Source organism: Cherax quadricarinatus, chromosome 42 (genome assembly GCF_038502225.1).
Source record: "Cherax quadricarinatus isolate ZL_2023a chromosome 42, ASM3850222v1, whole genome shotgun sequence".
NCBI lineage: Eukaryota > Metazoa > Arthropoda > Malacostraca > Decapoda > Parastacidae > Cherax > Cherax quadricarinatus.
The window spans coordinates 19249979-19269255 of NC_091333.1; positions in this window are offsets into that span (position 1 = coordinate 19249979).

Sequence of the window (19277 nt, forward strand, 5' to 3'; positions counted from 1 at the left end):
ATAGACAGACACAGGTAGACAAAGACACACAGGTAGACAGAAAGAGATACAGGTAGACAGACACACACACACACAGGTAGACAGAAAGACAGACACACTAGTAGACACAGACAGAGATACAGACAGATATACAGGCAGACAGATACAGACAGGTTTATGTGCAACAGTGAAAACAATCTCCAGTGCAAGATTCAGACTTCATCTTAGGGGCCATGGTGAAATTTACTGTCCAGTTAGTACAGTTAATACAGTATGATGCTGCTGATAGGGCAGGGTTACTCAAACTGATGCTGCCTGCATGACACATTGCCGCCGCGAGTATTGTCAAATATTGTACAGCGGTGTGCATCAGCCGGCCCAGCCCAGCTGCCAGATGCACGGTCGTAAGTCGAGTGGACGTATGTCGAGCAGGCCGTAAGTCAGATGGTAGGTGTACTTGGGAGTTGACGTGTCAGCGGATAAATTTATGAAGGATGAGGTTAATCATAGAATTGATGAAGGAAAAAAGGTGAGTGGTGCATTGAGGTATATGTGGAGGCAAAAAATGTTATCTGTGGAGGCAAAGAAGGGAATGTATGAAAGTATAGCAGTACCAACACTCTTGTATGGGTGTGAAGCTTGGGTTGTAAATGCTGCAGCGAGGAGGCAGTTGGAGATGTCCTGTCTAAGGGCAATATGTGGTGTAAATATTATGCAGAAAATTTGGAGTGTGGAAATTAGGAGAAGGTGTGGAGTTAATAAAAGTATTAGTCAGAGGGCTGAAAAGGGTTTGTTGAGGTGCTTTGGTCATTTAGAGAGAATGGATCAAAGTAGAATGACATGGAGAGCATATAAATCTGTAGGGGAAGGAAGGCGGGGTAGGGGTCATCCTTGAAAAGGTTGGAGGGAGATGGTAAAGGTGGTGGTGTGGGCGAGGGGTTTGGACTTCCAGCAAACGTGCGTGACTGTGTTAGATAGGAGTGAATGGAGACGAATGGTATTTGGGACCTGACGAGCTGTTGGAGTGTGAGCAGGGTAATATTTAGTGAAGGGATTCAGGGAAACCAGTTATTTTATATAACTGGACTTGAGTCCTGGAAATGGGAAGTACAATGCCTGCACTCTAAAGGAGGGGTTTGGGATATTGGCAGTTTGGAGGGATGTATTGTGTATTTTTATACGTATATGTACTTCTAAATGTTGTATTTCTGGGCACCTTTGCAAAAACAGTGATTATGTGTGAGCGAGGTGAAAGTGTTGAATGATGAAAGTATTTTCTTTTTGGGGATTTTCTTTCTTTTTGGGTCACCCTGCTTTGGTGGGAGATGGCCGACTTGTTAAAAAAAAAAAAAAAAAAAACTCCAAGGGAAGTGTCTTGATGCCAGTGAAGGACTCTTGATATAAATAATTTAGCCTCGCTTGGATCAAATCTAATTCTCCCATTTCCTGAGGTGCTGTGGCCCCTAGAGTTTTCCCTTTCCGCAGTGAAGTGAATGCAAATAGTATTTTAAAAGGGGTGTTGAGGTGGTTTGGGAATTTAAAGAAGGAACAAAATAGGATGACTTGGAGGGCATACATTTACAGTAGGCCCATATATTACATGGATTTATTTGGCACATTTTGGTTATTGCACTATTGAAAAATTGCTGCACATTTTTATACACCACTTTATAAAATCAACTTAGCACAGTTCAATTGATGGGCAGGGAAAAAATTTCCTTAGCTCGGGCTGCCACCTTGTGGGTCAGACCATTGTGTATGCGGGGGAAGACCTACTACCATCCCCTGACACTCCCACAACCCCCATCCCAGCCTTTGTGAATAAGTGCCCACTACCATTCTCCTAGGCACTAGCTGTGTTTGTGTATTGTGTTTTGATCTTTTAATTGCCATATCTTGTATCTAAAAAAAAAAGCCTACCACAGGTGGGGGTTAGAACCCACAATCAGAGTCACAAAACTCCAGACGGACGTGTCGGTCTGGAGTTTTGTGACTGATCGTAGGTTCTAACCCCACCCGTGGTATGGTTTTTGCAATAGTGTATTATGATTTTGTAAGTTCTCTTGTATCTGCCAAGCAATCATGGTACCCAGTAGGCATATGAGTTTTGCTGAAAGTGTAAAGAAAAGGAATAAGTGTTTAAGTCTTAGTGTTACAAAGAAAATAGAGATATTAGACAAGAGATTGCCTATGGCCTTAACGAAGCGTCAGTTTGTATGGTTAAAAAGAGTGATGTAAATATACAAGTTTGTGATGAGTGAGTGACTGATTTACTGACTTACTTGACTGACTTACTGACTGACTTTCTAATTTGACTGACTGGACTGATTTACTGACTTAGACTTTTTCACTGAAGAGGACACAGACAAATCTAGAAGCAATGCTCTGAAATGGTGTCTAGAGCAGCTGATACCTTACCGTCAGTTGTATAATGTGCTGCAGGGAAAAACAGCCCAGAAATCCATTGCAGAATTTATGCACACTCCAGTACCAGAACCTCTACCATCCACCTCAACCCAGTAGGTTCACAGCATAACTCTCCACTCTCTTCACAATCACCCACAAACACCAGCACCCACAAATTAAGGTAAGAAATACGATTATTTCTGTTACATTTGTAATAAGCAGTAAAAACATAATACATCACAACAACAAACAACAATTACATATTCACTTTTATTTTTGTAAGATAAGACTCCCAGGAATGTAACCCTGTTTTTCCCATGAGTGCTTCAGTTTATCTAGCACAGCATTTTCAGGAGCGTAACTACCATGTAAAATAAGGGTCTACTGTATATACAGTAGGGTCCCACTTGTATGGCAGGTTAGGTTCTAGGCTACTGCTAGAAAGCAGAACATCCTTTTTTTCCTCTTATAAATGCATATAAATGCCAGATAGTAAGTTTACATTAACATATACAGTGGACCCCCGGTATACGCTATTAATCCGTTCCTGAGAGCTCATCGTATGCCAAAATTATTGGAAGGCGAATTAATTTTCCCCATAAGAAATAATGGAAATCAAATTAATCCGTGCAAGACACCCAAAAGTACTATGAAAAAAAAAGTTTTACCACTTGAAATAATAAGTTTAATGCACACAAACTGAAGACATGCACAGTTAGTAGTACTCTACTAACAATAGAATACATGACACTTACCTTTAATGAAGATCTGGTGATGATTGATGGGATGGGAGGAGGGGAGAGTGTCGAAGTTGTTAATGTTTAGAAGGGGAATCCCCTTCCATTAGGACTTGAGGTAGCAAGTCCTTTTCTGGGGTTACTTCCCTTCTTCTTTTAACCCTTTGACTGTTTCAGGCCCCTCTCTGAAACTGTCATTCTATGTCGCCAAATATTCGAAAAAAAAAATTTTTTTTTATGAAAATGTTAGGAATATTTTTGTGAGTGTTTTAAGCTTAAAAAGAATTTTTTGCCATCAGTACTTACCGAGATATAGAGCCACAAAGTTTGCAGAAAGTGACGTGCGTACGGCAACAGCGGCGACTGCCACCCACCCGGTATTCTTTTATTTACTCTAATTCAAAGGTTTCTTGCATTTTTCAATATTTTTCTGTTCCAGGTAACTTATGTGGCCTGTGAGACCAATGTAAGGTGCATTGTTCAAATATACACTCATTATTTACAACACAATAACAGAACAAACTTTATCACTATTAGTTTGTGTATACACTTTGTTTATACAAACAAACAATACAAAATGTTTATTACTATTGTTCCATAATATATATACATATGTACAGTCACTAAACACGTTCCTAGAACTGCTGCAGCTTGTGGAACTCTTTGAAACATGGGTATATGCAGAGGGGCACTTCACACTCCTCACACATAAAACGAGTGTCTCTGCGTGTTTGTGGGCGTTTTGTGGTATGCATACATACATAACACCTCTTCTGAGCATTTTTCTTGGCAGTAGTAGGAGGCAGTTGTATGGGGTAGTGATCACCAGGCCTGAAACGAGATGACGTGTGTGGGCGCTGGTCTATTGCAGGAGTTGCTCCTTGGTACTTTGCAATTATTTGTCTGATTACTGACAGGCAAAATTCACCATATTTTGGTGTTTTGTTGGTCTTCAACTTGTATATGTTATAAGCATTTAGCATAGAGATATCAACAAGATGGAAAAAAAGTTTAATATACCACTTATAACTCTTGCGTACACAGTCTGCAAACCCAATCTGCATGTCACATTTGTCCACTAAGCACATATTGAGGTTGTAGTCCATGACAGCTGCAGGCTTTAGAATGGGTTCATTGGTCTCTCTGTTGTCCCTGCCACTGGGTACCATTTCGTTTCTGTGAACTGATGTCAACAATGTGACATCACGTTTGTCATGCCACCGAAATGCCATGATGTCATTGGCAGCAAAGGCTTGCACCTCACCTCTGCGAGTGCCAGCGTTGAACCTTGGCATATGTTTACGATTACGACGCACTGTGCCACACACGTCTGTCAAGTTCACTCGCAAGAAATCACTGAGTAAGGGGCTTGTGTACCAGTTATCAGTAAATAACATATGTCCCTTACCAAGATATGGTTCCATCATTGTTCGAACCACATCACCAGAGATACCCAATAACTTCATGGTATCTCTCAAAGTATTACTGCCAGTGTACACAATGATATCCAAAACTAGACCACTTCTGCAATCACACAGTACAAATAGCTTTATACCAAAGCATTTCCTCTTGCTTGGTATATATTGCTTGAATGAGTGTCTTCCTTTGAATAAAATCAAGGACTCATCAATAACAAGCTTCCTGAAGGGATAAAAATACATGCAGCACTTTTGTTTCAGGTACATAAACACATTTCTGATCTTATATAACCTGTCGCTTCTGTCAGGCCTGGTTTTGTCTGAAAAGTGTAACATACGTAACAGTATCAGGAAACGATTAACACCTATAATGTCACTAAAACCTGGAGTTGAAATCAGGCGTTCTGTTGCCCAGTATGTGGTGACAGTGTACTTATACACATGTGGCATAAGCATTATTGTGGCAAAAAACAGGTACATCTCTGCCACAGTTGTCTCCTTCCACTTGTGTAGCCGTGATTTTGGTGAGAGAATTGTATTTGCCATGGTGTAATCACAGTATGTGTTTGTTTCCCTGACAATGATGTCCATCAGGGGTTCATCGAAGAATAACTCAAAGCAGTCCAGTTCACTGGCATTGTTCCCAAGTGGACAAGATGGCTTTATTCCACTTTGTGTTTCATCAAAGTCATGGGGACTGGGAACAAACTCGTCACCGTCCTGCCAATCCCAGATGCGGTCTGCTGGTGGGGTCTGGATATTGTACCGTGGTTGTGGTTGTGCAGGTTGTGGTGGTGCAGGTTGTGGGAGTGTGGGGTAGGGCGAGGCTGGTTGTTGTGCAGAGTCAGCAACGTGGGTAGTAGCGTGGCCCGCTGATGGTGCCACATGGGCCGTGCCACCCTCACTATCACCACCACTGCCTGCTCCATCACTCACATCATTCATACCCATCGTTACAATATCGTTATCTTCACTATCAGGTCGTGGTGTAGGGCCACGGGATGTGCTCCCAGAGTTTCTCCTTCCCCTTGGAACAACATATGAAACACTACCAGACCACATGCTACATCGTACATACTGCCGCTTCACTGGGGAATATTCACTCACTGTCACTAGAACTGCTTTCAATGACCTTGAAATCACTATCACTGCTAATATCTGGGTGTTGTACACGACCAAATAGTTTCCTCTTTCGTCCTGGTACAGGCGAATGTGAACGTGAACAAGCCTGCCCAGCACCAGAGGTGGAAGGTTGTGGGTCATCTGGGTTTTCATCACTAATTACGTTATCCTGGGCACTTTTTCCGGTAACACTCGCTTCAAAACCCTGGAATTCACTGTCGCTGACATTTTCATCGCTGTTAGAGCTATCACTTGGGAACAAAAGACCTCCAATCCGCCGAGGAGTGAGGAACTTCTTACCGAGAGGCATGGTGAAAATGGACTAACAACATGGCGTTCCCACAATGCACCGCTGGGTCCCAGATTTTTTTCACAGGGTGCACACCGACCACTGAGACCCATTCTCTCTCATGTAGGCCTACCAGGCCTTTCCCGCTTGATTTGAAGCCGCTAGAATTTGTGCGTATAAATACGTCGGAAACATTGGCTCGTAAGACGTATTTATACGTCGGAAACAGTCAAAGGGTTAATGCCACTAGGACCAGCTTGAGAGTCACTGGACCTCTGTCGCACAACAAATCTGTCCATAGAGGTCTGTACCTCCTGTTCCTTTAAGATTTGTGTAAAATGGGCCACAACATTGTCATTGTAACAGTCACCAGCACGGTTTGCAATAGCTGTGTTAGGGTGAATTTCATCCATAAAGGTTTGCAGTTCAACCCACTTTGCACACATTTAATTAATTTTTGAAGTAGGCACAATGAATTCCACAACTGGCATAGGCTTCTCAGGGTTAGCCCCAAACCCTTCAAAATCTTTCTTAATTTCCATACTAATTCTCACCCTTTTTATCACAGGGTTGGCACTAGAAGCTTTCTTGGGGCCCATGGTGACTTATTTTGCAGAAACAAGCACCAAAAACACTGTGATAATATGGAATGTACCGAATGTATGCTTAGATGCGAGCACACTGGCTGGCTTGTAAACACTGGCACTCACGTGGACGTGTCCCGGACGAATCGCGTGTGGCGGGTTTTTTAACGAGTGGCGAGGCAAAATTTTGGCGTTAAAATGTATCAAATACCTAATTTAATGTATACCGATGTCATCGAATAACGGGGGTCCACTGTATTAAGTTAACAATAGAACTAGGCATTAAAAAACAATAAAGTAAACCTCAAAATATTTGTAGTTTTAATGTAGGGTGAGAGGTGAGTAGTATTTATTGTAAGATGTCAGGTGTGGAGCAGAATTCTTCCCCTGTAAGCTATGTGTGTCGTAAGAGGCGACTAAAATTCCGGGAGCAAGGGGCTAATAACCCCTTATCCTGTATACATTAGTTGAAAATAATTGTTTTTTCTTTTTGCATCACCCTGCTTCGATGGGATACGGCCGATTTGTTGAAAGAAGTCAGGTGTGGTAGGTATGGAAGCTTTCCTGGCCAACCCACCCACATGTAATATACTACTATGACATGTAAAGCCCCCTAGAGCGATAAAATGCATATACAGTACATACACTCATTACTTACCCTAAAATATTTGTAGTCTTAATAGTCATAATGTAGGGGAAGAGGTGAATATTATTTCTAGAAAGTCAGGTGTGGGAGATATGGTAGCTGGCCTGGCCACCCCACCTACAATGACATTTAAAGCCCCCTTTAGTGCTAAAATGCATATGTAATACACTCATTACTTACCTTAAAGTATTTGTAGTCTTAATGTAGGGTGAGAGGCGAGTAAACAAGATAATGAAGAAACGAGAGAGAGAACGAGTAAATGAGAGAGGACAGAGCCACAGTGTGTGTAAACAAAAAGACAAACGCATCTGGGTATGGTTGATACACGTTATTTCCATGTCTGTGAAGCTTATATCATAATACAAACCCCTTACATTGTGTACAAGTTGTCTACACATTGGTAAAGTAGAATAAATAAAGAGCAACACTCCCATTCTCACGTAAAACCATTTTTAGAAGAAGTGATGCTCTGAGTAAAGGCATATGAAAGGAATAATAATCTACAGTTACCCCTAGTAATACTATTGTGTATGCATTTTCTTTGGTGTTGAACTATAGAAAATGTTATTTCCAACACTCTGACAAGATGACTGGAAAAACATCTCATATTTATGCTAATTTATTCTGTGGGGTGTATTTATCATGTTTATATGTTATGTAGCATGTTTATTATATAATTTTGAAAACTATCATAGATGGATTAATCAAAATATAATGCTGTAATATATGATATTTAATGCACCTCAGTGATAATTATTGTTATTATTATTATCATTATTAATATGGCATCTTCAAGACTATAATAAGACTCTTAGTGATTTTAATGTGTACCTGCACGCCAGCATAGTGTCTAAAGTTTATTTATTTACAGGTACACACAAGTATAATTACAGTAGTCCCATCAAATTCATGGGTGCTACGTTCGAAGACCACCTGTGAATTTAGAAAAACCGTGAATTCTGGACGCGGTTAAAAAAAAAATGCCTATTTTTATAGTTTAAACTCTAAATATGCCCCCAAAACACTTTAATTTCAAACTCAGTTTCATTCATCACCTTTAACCCTTTGACTGTTGCAAGCCCATTTCTGAAACTGTCTTCCTATGTCGAAAAATATTTGAAAAAATAAAAATTATTTTTCTTGCCAAAATGTTAGGATAAATTTGCCGAGTGCTTTAAGCCAAAAAAAAAAAAAAAAAAAAAATTGCATTCAGTGCTTAGCAAGATAGAGGCATAAAGTTGGCAGACAATGTGCCTATGGCAACAGCAGTGAATGCCACTCATCGGGTAAACTTTTTTTTAATCCCATTCGAAGGTTTCTTGTTTTTTCCACTACTATATTTTTTTTCAGGTAACTTAATGTGGCCTGTGAGACCAGAGTAAGGTGCAGTGTATGTATATGTACTCGTTGTATACAACACAATAAGCACACAAGCATAAACATGATTTCATACACAATGATGTTTTACACTCCTCACATACAAAACAAGTGTCTGCATATTTTTTTTTTTTTTTTTTTTTTGTATGTGCACAGACAAAACACCTCGTCTGAGCAGTTTTCTTCGTCTCTACAGAGATGAAGCCAGGACTTAGTCCTGGCTTCATCTCTGTAGATGCCTTCCTTTCCCACTACATTGTAAAATGCTCCAAACTTCAGAACACCTGTGACGTAACCTAATTCCTTTTTCATTTTCTTCTCCCTCTTGCTTTCTTCTTTTCTTTTTCTCCTTTGGGTTGTCTTTCTTATGCCTTGGGTATTTGTTCCTTTATTTATTTATTTATTTTCCCCCCCTCTGTGTTTTTGCTCTTACCCTCTGTGGGCACCTAGCTCCCTTGCAGTGCTTCTCTTTCTCAGTATTTGACTAGTTCCTCCTCCTCCATACTACCTTCACCACTGCTACCTTCTACCGCCACTACTACCACTACCACCACCTGCCTATATATGCTCCCTCCATCTCTCCTTTTCATTGGTGTGACTTTGTAAATGGTCCAAATCGGACCAAAACGTCGTCGTGAGCTCCTCTCTTCTATGTGCGGGTTATTTTTGTGTTGTTCCAGTCATGGTATTGTGCCTTTTTTTGTTATTTATTGGTGTATTAATATGTCAAAAACATTGGCTCCTTAAATGTATATATAGCGCCAAAAGTCAAAGGGTTAAAAAAAATGAATGTAAAGGTAAACCCATATACAGTACTGTACTGTCTCCTGCAGTGTTAGAATGTAAAATACCAATGTTACCTCACATGTACTGTAATTCATGGTATACTGTAACTTATGCAACCCCATTTTCTTTGGTATACTTATGGTAATAATTTAGTAAAAGTACAGGTCTCCCTCAACATTCGCATTTTTAACTTCTGCGAGCTTCACACATTTGCGAATTTCCAACCGCTAAATTCCCAGCCGCCAAATCATATTTGTTTCCTGCCACCTGTGAGTCCCTATTACCCTCCCTCCGAACCCCGCAACTGTCAGCCAGCCCTCCCACCACTGTGTGGTGAGTGTTTTGTTTGTTCATTATTTGCTATTAAACTACAGTATAAATAATGTCAACCCATTCATGACTGCATATTGGAATAGCTATTCAGACAGGTATTGGAAGGTGACATCATATGTTTACTCTTGAACACAGCAAAGAATCAAACATTTCTGCTACTGCTAATAATAAATAACAATAGTAATAATAAATACGATAGAATTGAAGAAGGAAATTGTACAAAAATATGAGGGTTGAAGCTATAGTGGAGGGAGTGGTTGACACATTGTCAGTGTGGCTTTGTTTATGCTGGAGTGAGCATTAGTCTTCCAAACATTTCACAATAATTCATTGTGTTTTGTGCTTGTAGATTGAGCGTGACTGGAGTGGTAGAGGCAGTGGTAGAGGCAGTGGGAGGGGAAGTGGGAGGGGCAGTGGTAGAGGCAGTGGTAGAGGCAGTGGTTGAGGCAGTGGTTGAGGCAGTGGTAGAGGCAGCAGTTGAGGCAGTGGTAGAGGCAGTTGTAGAGGCAGCAGTTGAGGCAGTGGTAGAGGCAGCAGTTGAGGCAGTGGTATTTAATAACATGTTATTAATAATAATAGTACATGTTATTAATTGTATTATTATTGTTAATAATAATAACATGTATGTTATTAAATACCACTGCCTCGACCACTGCCACAACCACTGCTTCAACCACTGGCTCAACCACTGGCTCAACCACTGCCTCAACCACTGCCTCAACCACTGCCTCAACCGCTGCCTCAACCGCTGCCTCAACCACTGCCTCAACCACTGCCTCTACCACTCCAGTAGCACTCAATCTACAAGCACCAAACACAATGAATTATTGTGAAATGTTTGGAAGACTAATGCTCACTCCAGCATAAAGCCACACTGACGATGTGTCAACCACTCCCTCCATTATTACTTCAACCCTCATATTTTTGTACAATTTCTTTATTCAATTCTATCGTATTTATTACTACTACTACTATTACTACTACTACTACTACTGCTGCTACTGCTACTACTACTACTACTACTACTACTACTACTAGTACTACTACTACTACTACTAGTACTACTACTACTACTACTAGTACTACCACTACTAGTACTACTACTAGTACTACTACTAGTACTACTACTAGTACTACTACTAGTACTAGTACTACTAGTACTAGTACTAGTACTACTACTACTACTAGTACTACTACTAGTACTACTACTACTAGTACTACTACTACTAGTAATACTACTACTAGTACTACTACTACTACTAGTACTACTACTACTACTACTATTGTTATTAGCAGTAGCAGAAATGTTTGATTCTTTGCTGTGTTCAAGAGTAAACACATGATGTCACCTTCCAATACCTGTCCGTATAGCCATTCCAATATGCAGTCATAAATGGGTTGACATTATTTATACTGTAGTTTAATAGCAAATAATGAACAAACAAAACACTCACCACACAGTGATGGGAGGGCTGGCTGCCAGTTGCGGGGTTCGGAGGAGGGTGATAGGGACATGCAGTGGTTGAGGCAGTGGTGCAGGCAGTGGTATTTAATAACATGTTATTAAACCATAACATGTATGTATTTAGTACAATTTACAATGTTTTCATGTTTTTTATGATTGTTCATGGTTCAACAAGTTAAGGAAGCAGTATTGTATTACATTTCCCTACAATATATTGGGGCACCAAACATTCCCCTAACCCTCGCGAATGTTGAGGGAGACCTATACAGTGGAACTCTGGCTTACTAACGCCCCACCATGTGAACTTTCAGGATACGAACCGCCATTCAGTCGATTTTTTGCTTCTGGATACAAATGAAATTTCAGGACGCGTACTTACCCCTCAAGGGAAATGCCTTAAATAAATAGTGGACCCTCGGCTAACGATATTAATCCGTTCCAGAGAGCTCATCGTTAGACGAAATTATTGTTAGCCGAATTAATTTTCCCCATGAGGAATAATGGAAATCCAATTAATCCATTCCAGACAGCCAAAAAGTATTAAGAAAAAACTTTTTATTTTTTCATGAAATATACATTTCCCTACAAAGAAAACAATGAGACATGCACAGTAACTATATAAATAAATGTTAAAATGACACTTGCCTTTATTGAAGAGTATTGATGAGTGATGAGACACTGTTTTTCTCGAACACTCTGGAATTTTCAGAGTGATACATGAGTAAAGGCTTCACTTTGCAATCCCCACTAGCATTACAACAAAACATGAGAGTTAGCCTGTCTTTCATAGACTTGTGTCCTGGGAGTGCCTTTTCCTCATGAGTAATGTAGGTCCTGTTTGGCATTTTCTTCCAAAACAGGCCTGTTTCGTCGTCATTGAACACTTGTTGGGGTTGGAATTTTTCAGCTTCGCCATGTCTTATCACACTGTGTATGCCACTATGATTCTTAAATCTCTCAAACCAACCTTTGCTGGCCTTAAATTCACCTATATGAGCACTAGTTCCAGGCATTTTTTCCTGTTCACCTGGGTGTTAGTCGACTGGTGTGGGTTGCATCCTGGGGGACAAGATTAAGGACCTCAATGGAAATAAGTTAGTCCTCGATGACACACTGACTTTCTTGGGTTATCCTGGGTGGCTAACCCTCTGGGGTTAATTGTTTCTCGATAAGCCACACCAACAACACACACTCCACATCTTCAAGTAATACAGCTGATGGTGGTGGAGCAACAGCTGACGGTGGTGCAGCAGCAGCTGACCGTGGTACAGCAGCAGCTGATGGTTGTGCAGCAGCAGCTGACCATGGTGCAGCAGCAGCTGACGGTGGTGCAGCAGCAGCTGACGGTGGTGCAGCAGCAGCTGTCCGTGGCACAGCAGCAGCAGCAGCAGCTTACCATGGTACAACATCAGCAGCAGCTGTCTGTGGTGCAGCAGCAGCTGACCGTGGTACGATAGTACACCTACCATCCGACTTACGACCGAGTTCGGTTCCGAGAAACAGGTCGTAAGTCGAACTTTACTACTGAATATCAACAAAACATTTTTGTAATGACTTTATTTTATTGTTTTATTTTGGTATTTCATGTTTTACTTTACTTTTTATGTTGTTAGTACTGTATTTTAAACTGTAAGATATAGGATAAACACTGTGTACAACACAAATAGTTGTTTATTTCCCAGAAATTTGGCATAAAAAACACGGTCGTAAGTCGAGTGGTCGTAAGTTAAGCAGGTCGTAAGTCGAGGAGGTCGTAAGTCGGATGGTAGGTGTATTTTGATAGTATTTCTCACCCTTTTTACCACAGGGTTGGCACTAGATGCTTTCTTTGGGCCCATGGTGGCTTATTTAGCAGTTATAAGCACTAAAAACAATGGAATAATACAAAATGTATCAAATGTATGCATGGAACCGGCCACCCTGGCTTGTAAACAATGACGGCAGGGCAGCTGAGGCACTCAGGCTGGACGGTCAGGTTCGGGACAAATCACGTTGGGTGAGTTTTTCATCATTGGCGCTGTATAGCCCTTGTGGCTTAGTGCTTCTTTTTGATTATTATAATAATAATTTTCATCGTTGGCCCAGCCAAAATTTTTATGCTCAAACGCTTCATTAGGCGGATTTAACGTTAGACGATGCTTTCGTTAGCCGAGGGTCCACTGTAAAATATTTCTTTGCAAAGGTTACAATGTGTGTTTACATATCGTAATATGATTGGAGCAAAGAAAGTCACTATCATGCTGAGGCATTTCGGGCAGACTTAATCTAATACCTATAGACTACTAAAGCCTAGACAGGTGAAAAGTAGTGGTTACCAGTGTTTTGCTGATGGTGGTGCTAACTACTGGTAGCCTTTTGAAGTTTCTCCTTACTGTTATTATTTTTATTACTATTGTATTATTAGTTGTTGTTATTATTATTATGTACATGGTGAGGGGCTCTTGATCTAGGGAATGGGATCTTTGTTCCAGTTCCCTAAATTAAGCCTGAATACCTTCTATCCCCTCTCCTCCACAAGTGCTTCCCCATTATAATAATAATAATAATATAATAACAAAAATGTACTATAAAAATAATTATACGGCTTCGAGAGGCCGTCACTAGATGGCAGTGGATACCACAACAGTGCGGGAGCGGTTATGGCTGCCTCCACTTGTCACATAATGACATATTTTATTCATTCTAGAGTACGTATATTTCAGGTTTCTATGTTTATATTGTTTATTATGTCATAGTAGATCAATCATGATAAATAAGCCGTAAAGTTGACATTAGCGCTATATTGAAGTGTATTGTTCCTGCCTCTGAGAGTAGGAATTCCGCTGGAACGGATTAATGGCTTTTCAATTAATTTAAATGAGGAAAATTGACTCTGCATACGAACAAATCAGGATACGAACATGGTCACGGAACGGATTAAGTTCGTAAGCCGAGGTTCCACTATATAATGTTTTATATGGAAATTTTGTTGAATTTACGGTAATGTTTGTTACAAAAGTATTAAATTAATTTTTCTTAATGTTTAGTGTTAAAACACACAAAAAATAATATATTGCCAAAAAAAAAATCCCCCCCCCCCCAAAAAAAAAAAAAAAAAATATGCGAATTCGCGGGAATTTTCACAAACAATTATTAGTTACATTCTGAGGAAAAACCACTAATTCAGAACCGCAAATTCGTGGGGGTCCACTCTAACATTATATATAAAATATGGAATAACTTTAAAACACTTGAAATCCTGGAAAGTTTCCAGACATAATGGAGAGTTTTGCTCACGGAGAATGCAAACAAACTGGGTGGCCCACTGTGATCGTATTAGAAAGTCAAGTGGGGGGAGAGAGTTTTGGTCATAATTTAAAACGTCCATGTTAAAGCAGCGCCGTAAAGTGGGGCTCTACTGTATATCTAGTGGAGGGAAGGTGGGGTTAGGGTCTTCCTAGAAAAAACTGGAGAGAGGGTGTAAAGAAGGTTTTTTATGTGGGGGGCTTAGACATGAAGCCCCTCAAGGGAGGTTCCTTGATGCTAGTGAGGGGCTCTTGATCTAGGGAATTGGATCCGTGCCCCAGTTCCCTGAATTGAGTCTGAATGCCTTCCATCCCACCCTCCAGAGGCGCTGTATAATCCTACGGGCTTAGTGCTCCCTCAAGATTATAATACATAGTCATGAAGCAAACATGTTCAGTAGGAGTGCGTGGAGGCAAGTGGTTTTCATGACGTGCTGTTGGAGTGTGAGCAAGATAACATTTGTGAAAGGATTCAGGGTATTACAACCCAGGTACTCAAAGGCCAGTTATCCTGGGTGTAAAGGGAGCAAAATAAAGACAGCAGAAAAACTTAGAATTATGTATATCAAGTGTAACAACAGTATGTACACTACATACACTATGTACAGCAATAGGTATTAGTGCACACCACGGTAATCAAGGCAAAAATCGCAGCCAATAGAAAGACCACCATGCTTCAACCAGCTCTAGACTGGAAATGACAAGGGTGAAAATGTGAGTGGTAACCACATCACCCTCACAATTGCCAGATCCACCTTCTCGTTGGCTCTACCTTGATACTGATCTGATGATGGGGCCCCGTTTAATCGTTAGATCCTTAGTATCTGGTTCGCTGGCTGGGGAGGCAGCCTATGTGAGTGTGTTGAACATAATCCGAATAAAGATTACATACTCTTTGCATGTAACACAGGGAAACTGGTTAACTGGACTTGAGTCCTGGAGGTGGGTAGTACAGTGCCTGGACTCTGAAGGGGAGGGATGGGGATATTTGCAGTTTTGAATTGTAGTACCAGAGCGCCTCTGACAAGACAGTGAAGTAAGTGATGTTAAGTGTTTCTTGCACCCTACTTTGGTGGGAGACAGCCAGTATGTTAAAAAAAATTAGATTTCTAAAAATATGAATAGTTTAGCCAAAACTAGGGACATGGGCAGTTGTTTTGTAGGCACTGTCTGCTCATTGCTGCTTTACAATTTTTGCCCTTTTGCCAAGCCTACATTTTTTTTAGTTGTAAATGAATCTTCCCACACAAGTGTGATTATTCATTTGTGTGTATATTTGGATTTCAGTATTGTACTAACTTTGTTCATGGCTCCTAAATACAACCCAATCAGCCAAAAGCAAGGTTGCTCCAAAGAGGATGAAAAAAAAGGTTGTATGTTAGTCATGTACAAGGATACAAGCTGTGTGTGCAAGTTCTGTGGGATACCACTGTGCCTCATTTTTTGTTTTGAGGAATTTCTCACACATTGTATGTGTAAAATACTGAAGTAGATAGCAATGTTCTAAGGTTTAGCGAGTGTAAATTTGAGTGACAGCACCTGATAATACAAATCAGTATGCACAGAAAAGCATATTTGAAAGGAAAGCACTGAGTGGTATGTAGTAAGACCCACTACTGGTGACAGGTGCTCCATTACCTTCAACTTCGCACCTTCATTATTCTGTAAGTTTTTGACCAGTTTCATTATTTTTTGTTTTATTACTTGGAAAATGATATTCTGTTTGGAAGCTTATTTCTTCAAAAATTGTGACATGGGACAATTTCAGAATCTGATAATTTTTTTTTTTTTTTCAACAAGTCGGCCGTCTCCCACCGAGGCAGGGTGACCCAAAAAAGAAAGAAAATCCCCAAAAAGAAAATGCTTTCATCATCATTCAACACTTTCACCACACTCACATATTATCACTGTTTTTGCAGAGGTGCTCAGAATACAACAGTTTAGAAGCATATACATAAAAAGATACACAACATATCCCTCCAAACTGCCAATATCCCAAACCCCTCCTTTAAAGTGCAGGCATTGTACTTCCCGTTTCCAGGACTCAAGTCTGACTATATGAAAATAACCGGTTTCCCTGAATCCCTTCACTAAATATTACCCTGCTCACACTCCAACAGATCGTCAGGTCCCAAGTACCATTCGTCTTCATTCACTCCTATCTAACACACTCACGCACGCTTGCTGGAAGTCCAAGCCCCTCGCCCACAAAACCTCCTTTACCCCCTCTCTCCAACCCTTTCGAGGACGACCCCTACCTCGCCTTCCTTCCCCTATAAATTTATATGCTTTCCATGTCATTCTACTTTGATTCATTCTCTCTAAATGACCAAACCATCTCAACAACCCCTCTTCTGCCCTCTGACTTATACTTTTATTAACTCCACACCTTTTCCTAATTTCCACATTCCAAATTTTCTGCATAATATTTACACCACACATTGCCCTTAGACAGGACATCTCCACTGCCTCCAACCGTCTCCTCGCTGCTGCATTTACCACCCAAGCTTCACACCCATATAAGAGTGTTGGTACTACTATACTTTCATACATTCCCTTCTTTGCCTCCATAGATAACGTTTTTTGACTCCACATATACCTCAATGCACCACTCGCCTTTTTTCCTTCATCAATTCTATGATTAACCTCATCCTTCATAAATCCATCCGCCGACACGTCAACTCCCAAGTATCTGAAAACATTCACTTCTTCCATACTCCTCCTCCCCAATTTGATATCTGATAATATAAAGGTTAATTTAGGAAAAGTGGAATTAAAATTGGCTAAGAGTGAGTGCCTCTGCTGTTGGCAGATGTTTTAGTGGTGAGCGTTGTGTGTTTCATAAAAGTGTGGCTGTCGGTGCTAAGGTGTGATCTTTTGTACGAGATACCTGTTCATAATGAAGGTAGAGACAGGACTACATTTGACTAAAAATGGAGCCTTCTATCCACGTAAGCAATTTACATATATGATTGGTAAGCCAGGGTAGTGACAAAAATGTTTATTTTTTTAATGCTAGTAAAAGTTGGTTGGATAAGGTTGTGTTGAGGCATAGGTTGAAAACTGTTCAGTTGTCTGGTGAGATGAGTTCTGCAGATCAGCAGGCTGGCATTCCCCTACAGATTTGAAAAAAATTGCTTTTGGGATGTAGGCAGCCAAGGACAAACTGACTCTTCCCTGTTTAAGCGTATCAGGGGATTGTATGACGAAGCTCCAACTAATGTAATATTCCCCTCAACTCGTGTACCCTTTTAAGGCCAAAAAATATTGAGTGCCTGCCAGTGTTTTGGAGGGCAAATGTATAGGCTTGATTCAACCAGATTCTCGATTCTCTTTTGTAACTGGTGTCACTACTACTTTCTCCCTGTTGTGTACTAATATCTGCAATTGAGGAAATTTCTGTTTAACCCTTTCAGGGTCCGTCCCGTAGATCTATGGCTTCACGTTCAGTGTCCAAACCGTAGATCTATGCCAAAATTCTAGCGCCGTCAAATTTAGCGCGAAAACGCTCATAGGCCTACATGCGAGAGAAAGGGTCTGCTTGGTGGATGTGCGCCATAAACAAAAAATCTAGGCGCCCGCATAGCATTATGGGAACGCCGGCTCAGTTACCCATGTTCACCATGCCTCGTTGCAAGGCAGCTCTCACTCTCCTCTTCCTATCTGATAGTTCTGACACTGATGGAAGTGGAAATGAAGACGAATTCTTTGGCTTTGATCAGTTAGTGACCGAAAGGAATGACCAAGATATCGATAATAGCGCAGAAAACCCTGACGATCCTCAACCTTCTACCTCTGGTGTGGGCACTCCTCAGTCACGGTCAGTTGTACCTCAACGCAAGAGAAAACTACTATTTTCGTGTGGCCAGGCCTCTGACTTCAGTAATGATGATAGTGACGTGGATTGTGATTTTATTGCTCTTGACGATCATTCGAGTAGTGATAGTGAGGAAACATATTCACCAGTGAAGCATCGGTATGTACGCCGCCGCATGCGCTCGGGTAGTGTACCCTATGCAGTGCCCAGGGGACGGAATACATCCCGGAGTACATCCCGTGGCCCTACACCAGGAATAGACAGTGAAAGTGAGGATGATGTGGCTACACTTGGCATGGATAGACCACAGGCATCAGTAGATGGTGGTAGTGGATGGTAGTGCCACAGCCATGCGTGACTCACCAGCCCAGGCTGTGACCCACGCTGCTGACTCCGCAGTTCAAGGACAAAGTGGAGCGTCAGCCACCAGCCCACCACAACCACGACTACCCGCACAACCAGCCTATGGTGTCCAGTATCCACCAGCAAACTGTATCTGGGATTGGCAGCAAAATCCCAATTTTGTTCCCAAGCCCTGCCACTTTGATGACTCTCAAAGTGGAATTCTACCTACTTGTTCCCTTGGAAACACGGCCAATGAACTGGAATTTTTTGTAATATTCTTTGACCAGCCCTTGATGGAAATTATTGTCAGGGAAAGTAACAAGTATTTTGAGTACACCATGGCAAATACGATGATATCACCACGGTCAAGACTAAACCAGTGGAAAGACAACTGTTGCAGAAATGTATTTGCTTTTTGCAACAATAATGCTTATGCCTCATGTCTATAAGCATAATATAAAAGCATACTGGTCCACAGATCGGCTAATTTCTACCCCGGTCTTCAGTGAAATCATCACAGTGAATAGGTTTATCTTACTGTTACGTATGTTGCACTTCTCTGACAAAACCAGGCCTGACAGAAGTGACAGGTTATACAAGATTAGAAATGCTTTTATGTATCTCAAACAAAAGTTCAGCATGTACGTACTTTTATCCATTCAAGAATCTTGTAATTGACGAGTCTTTGA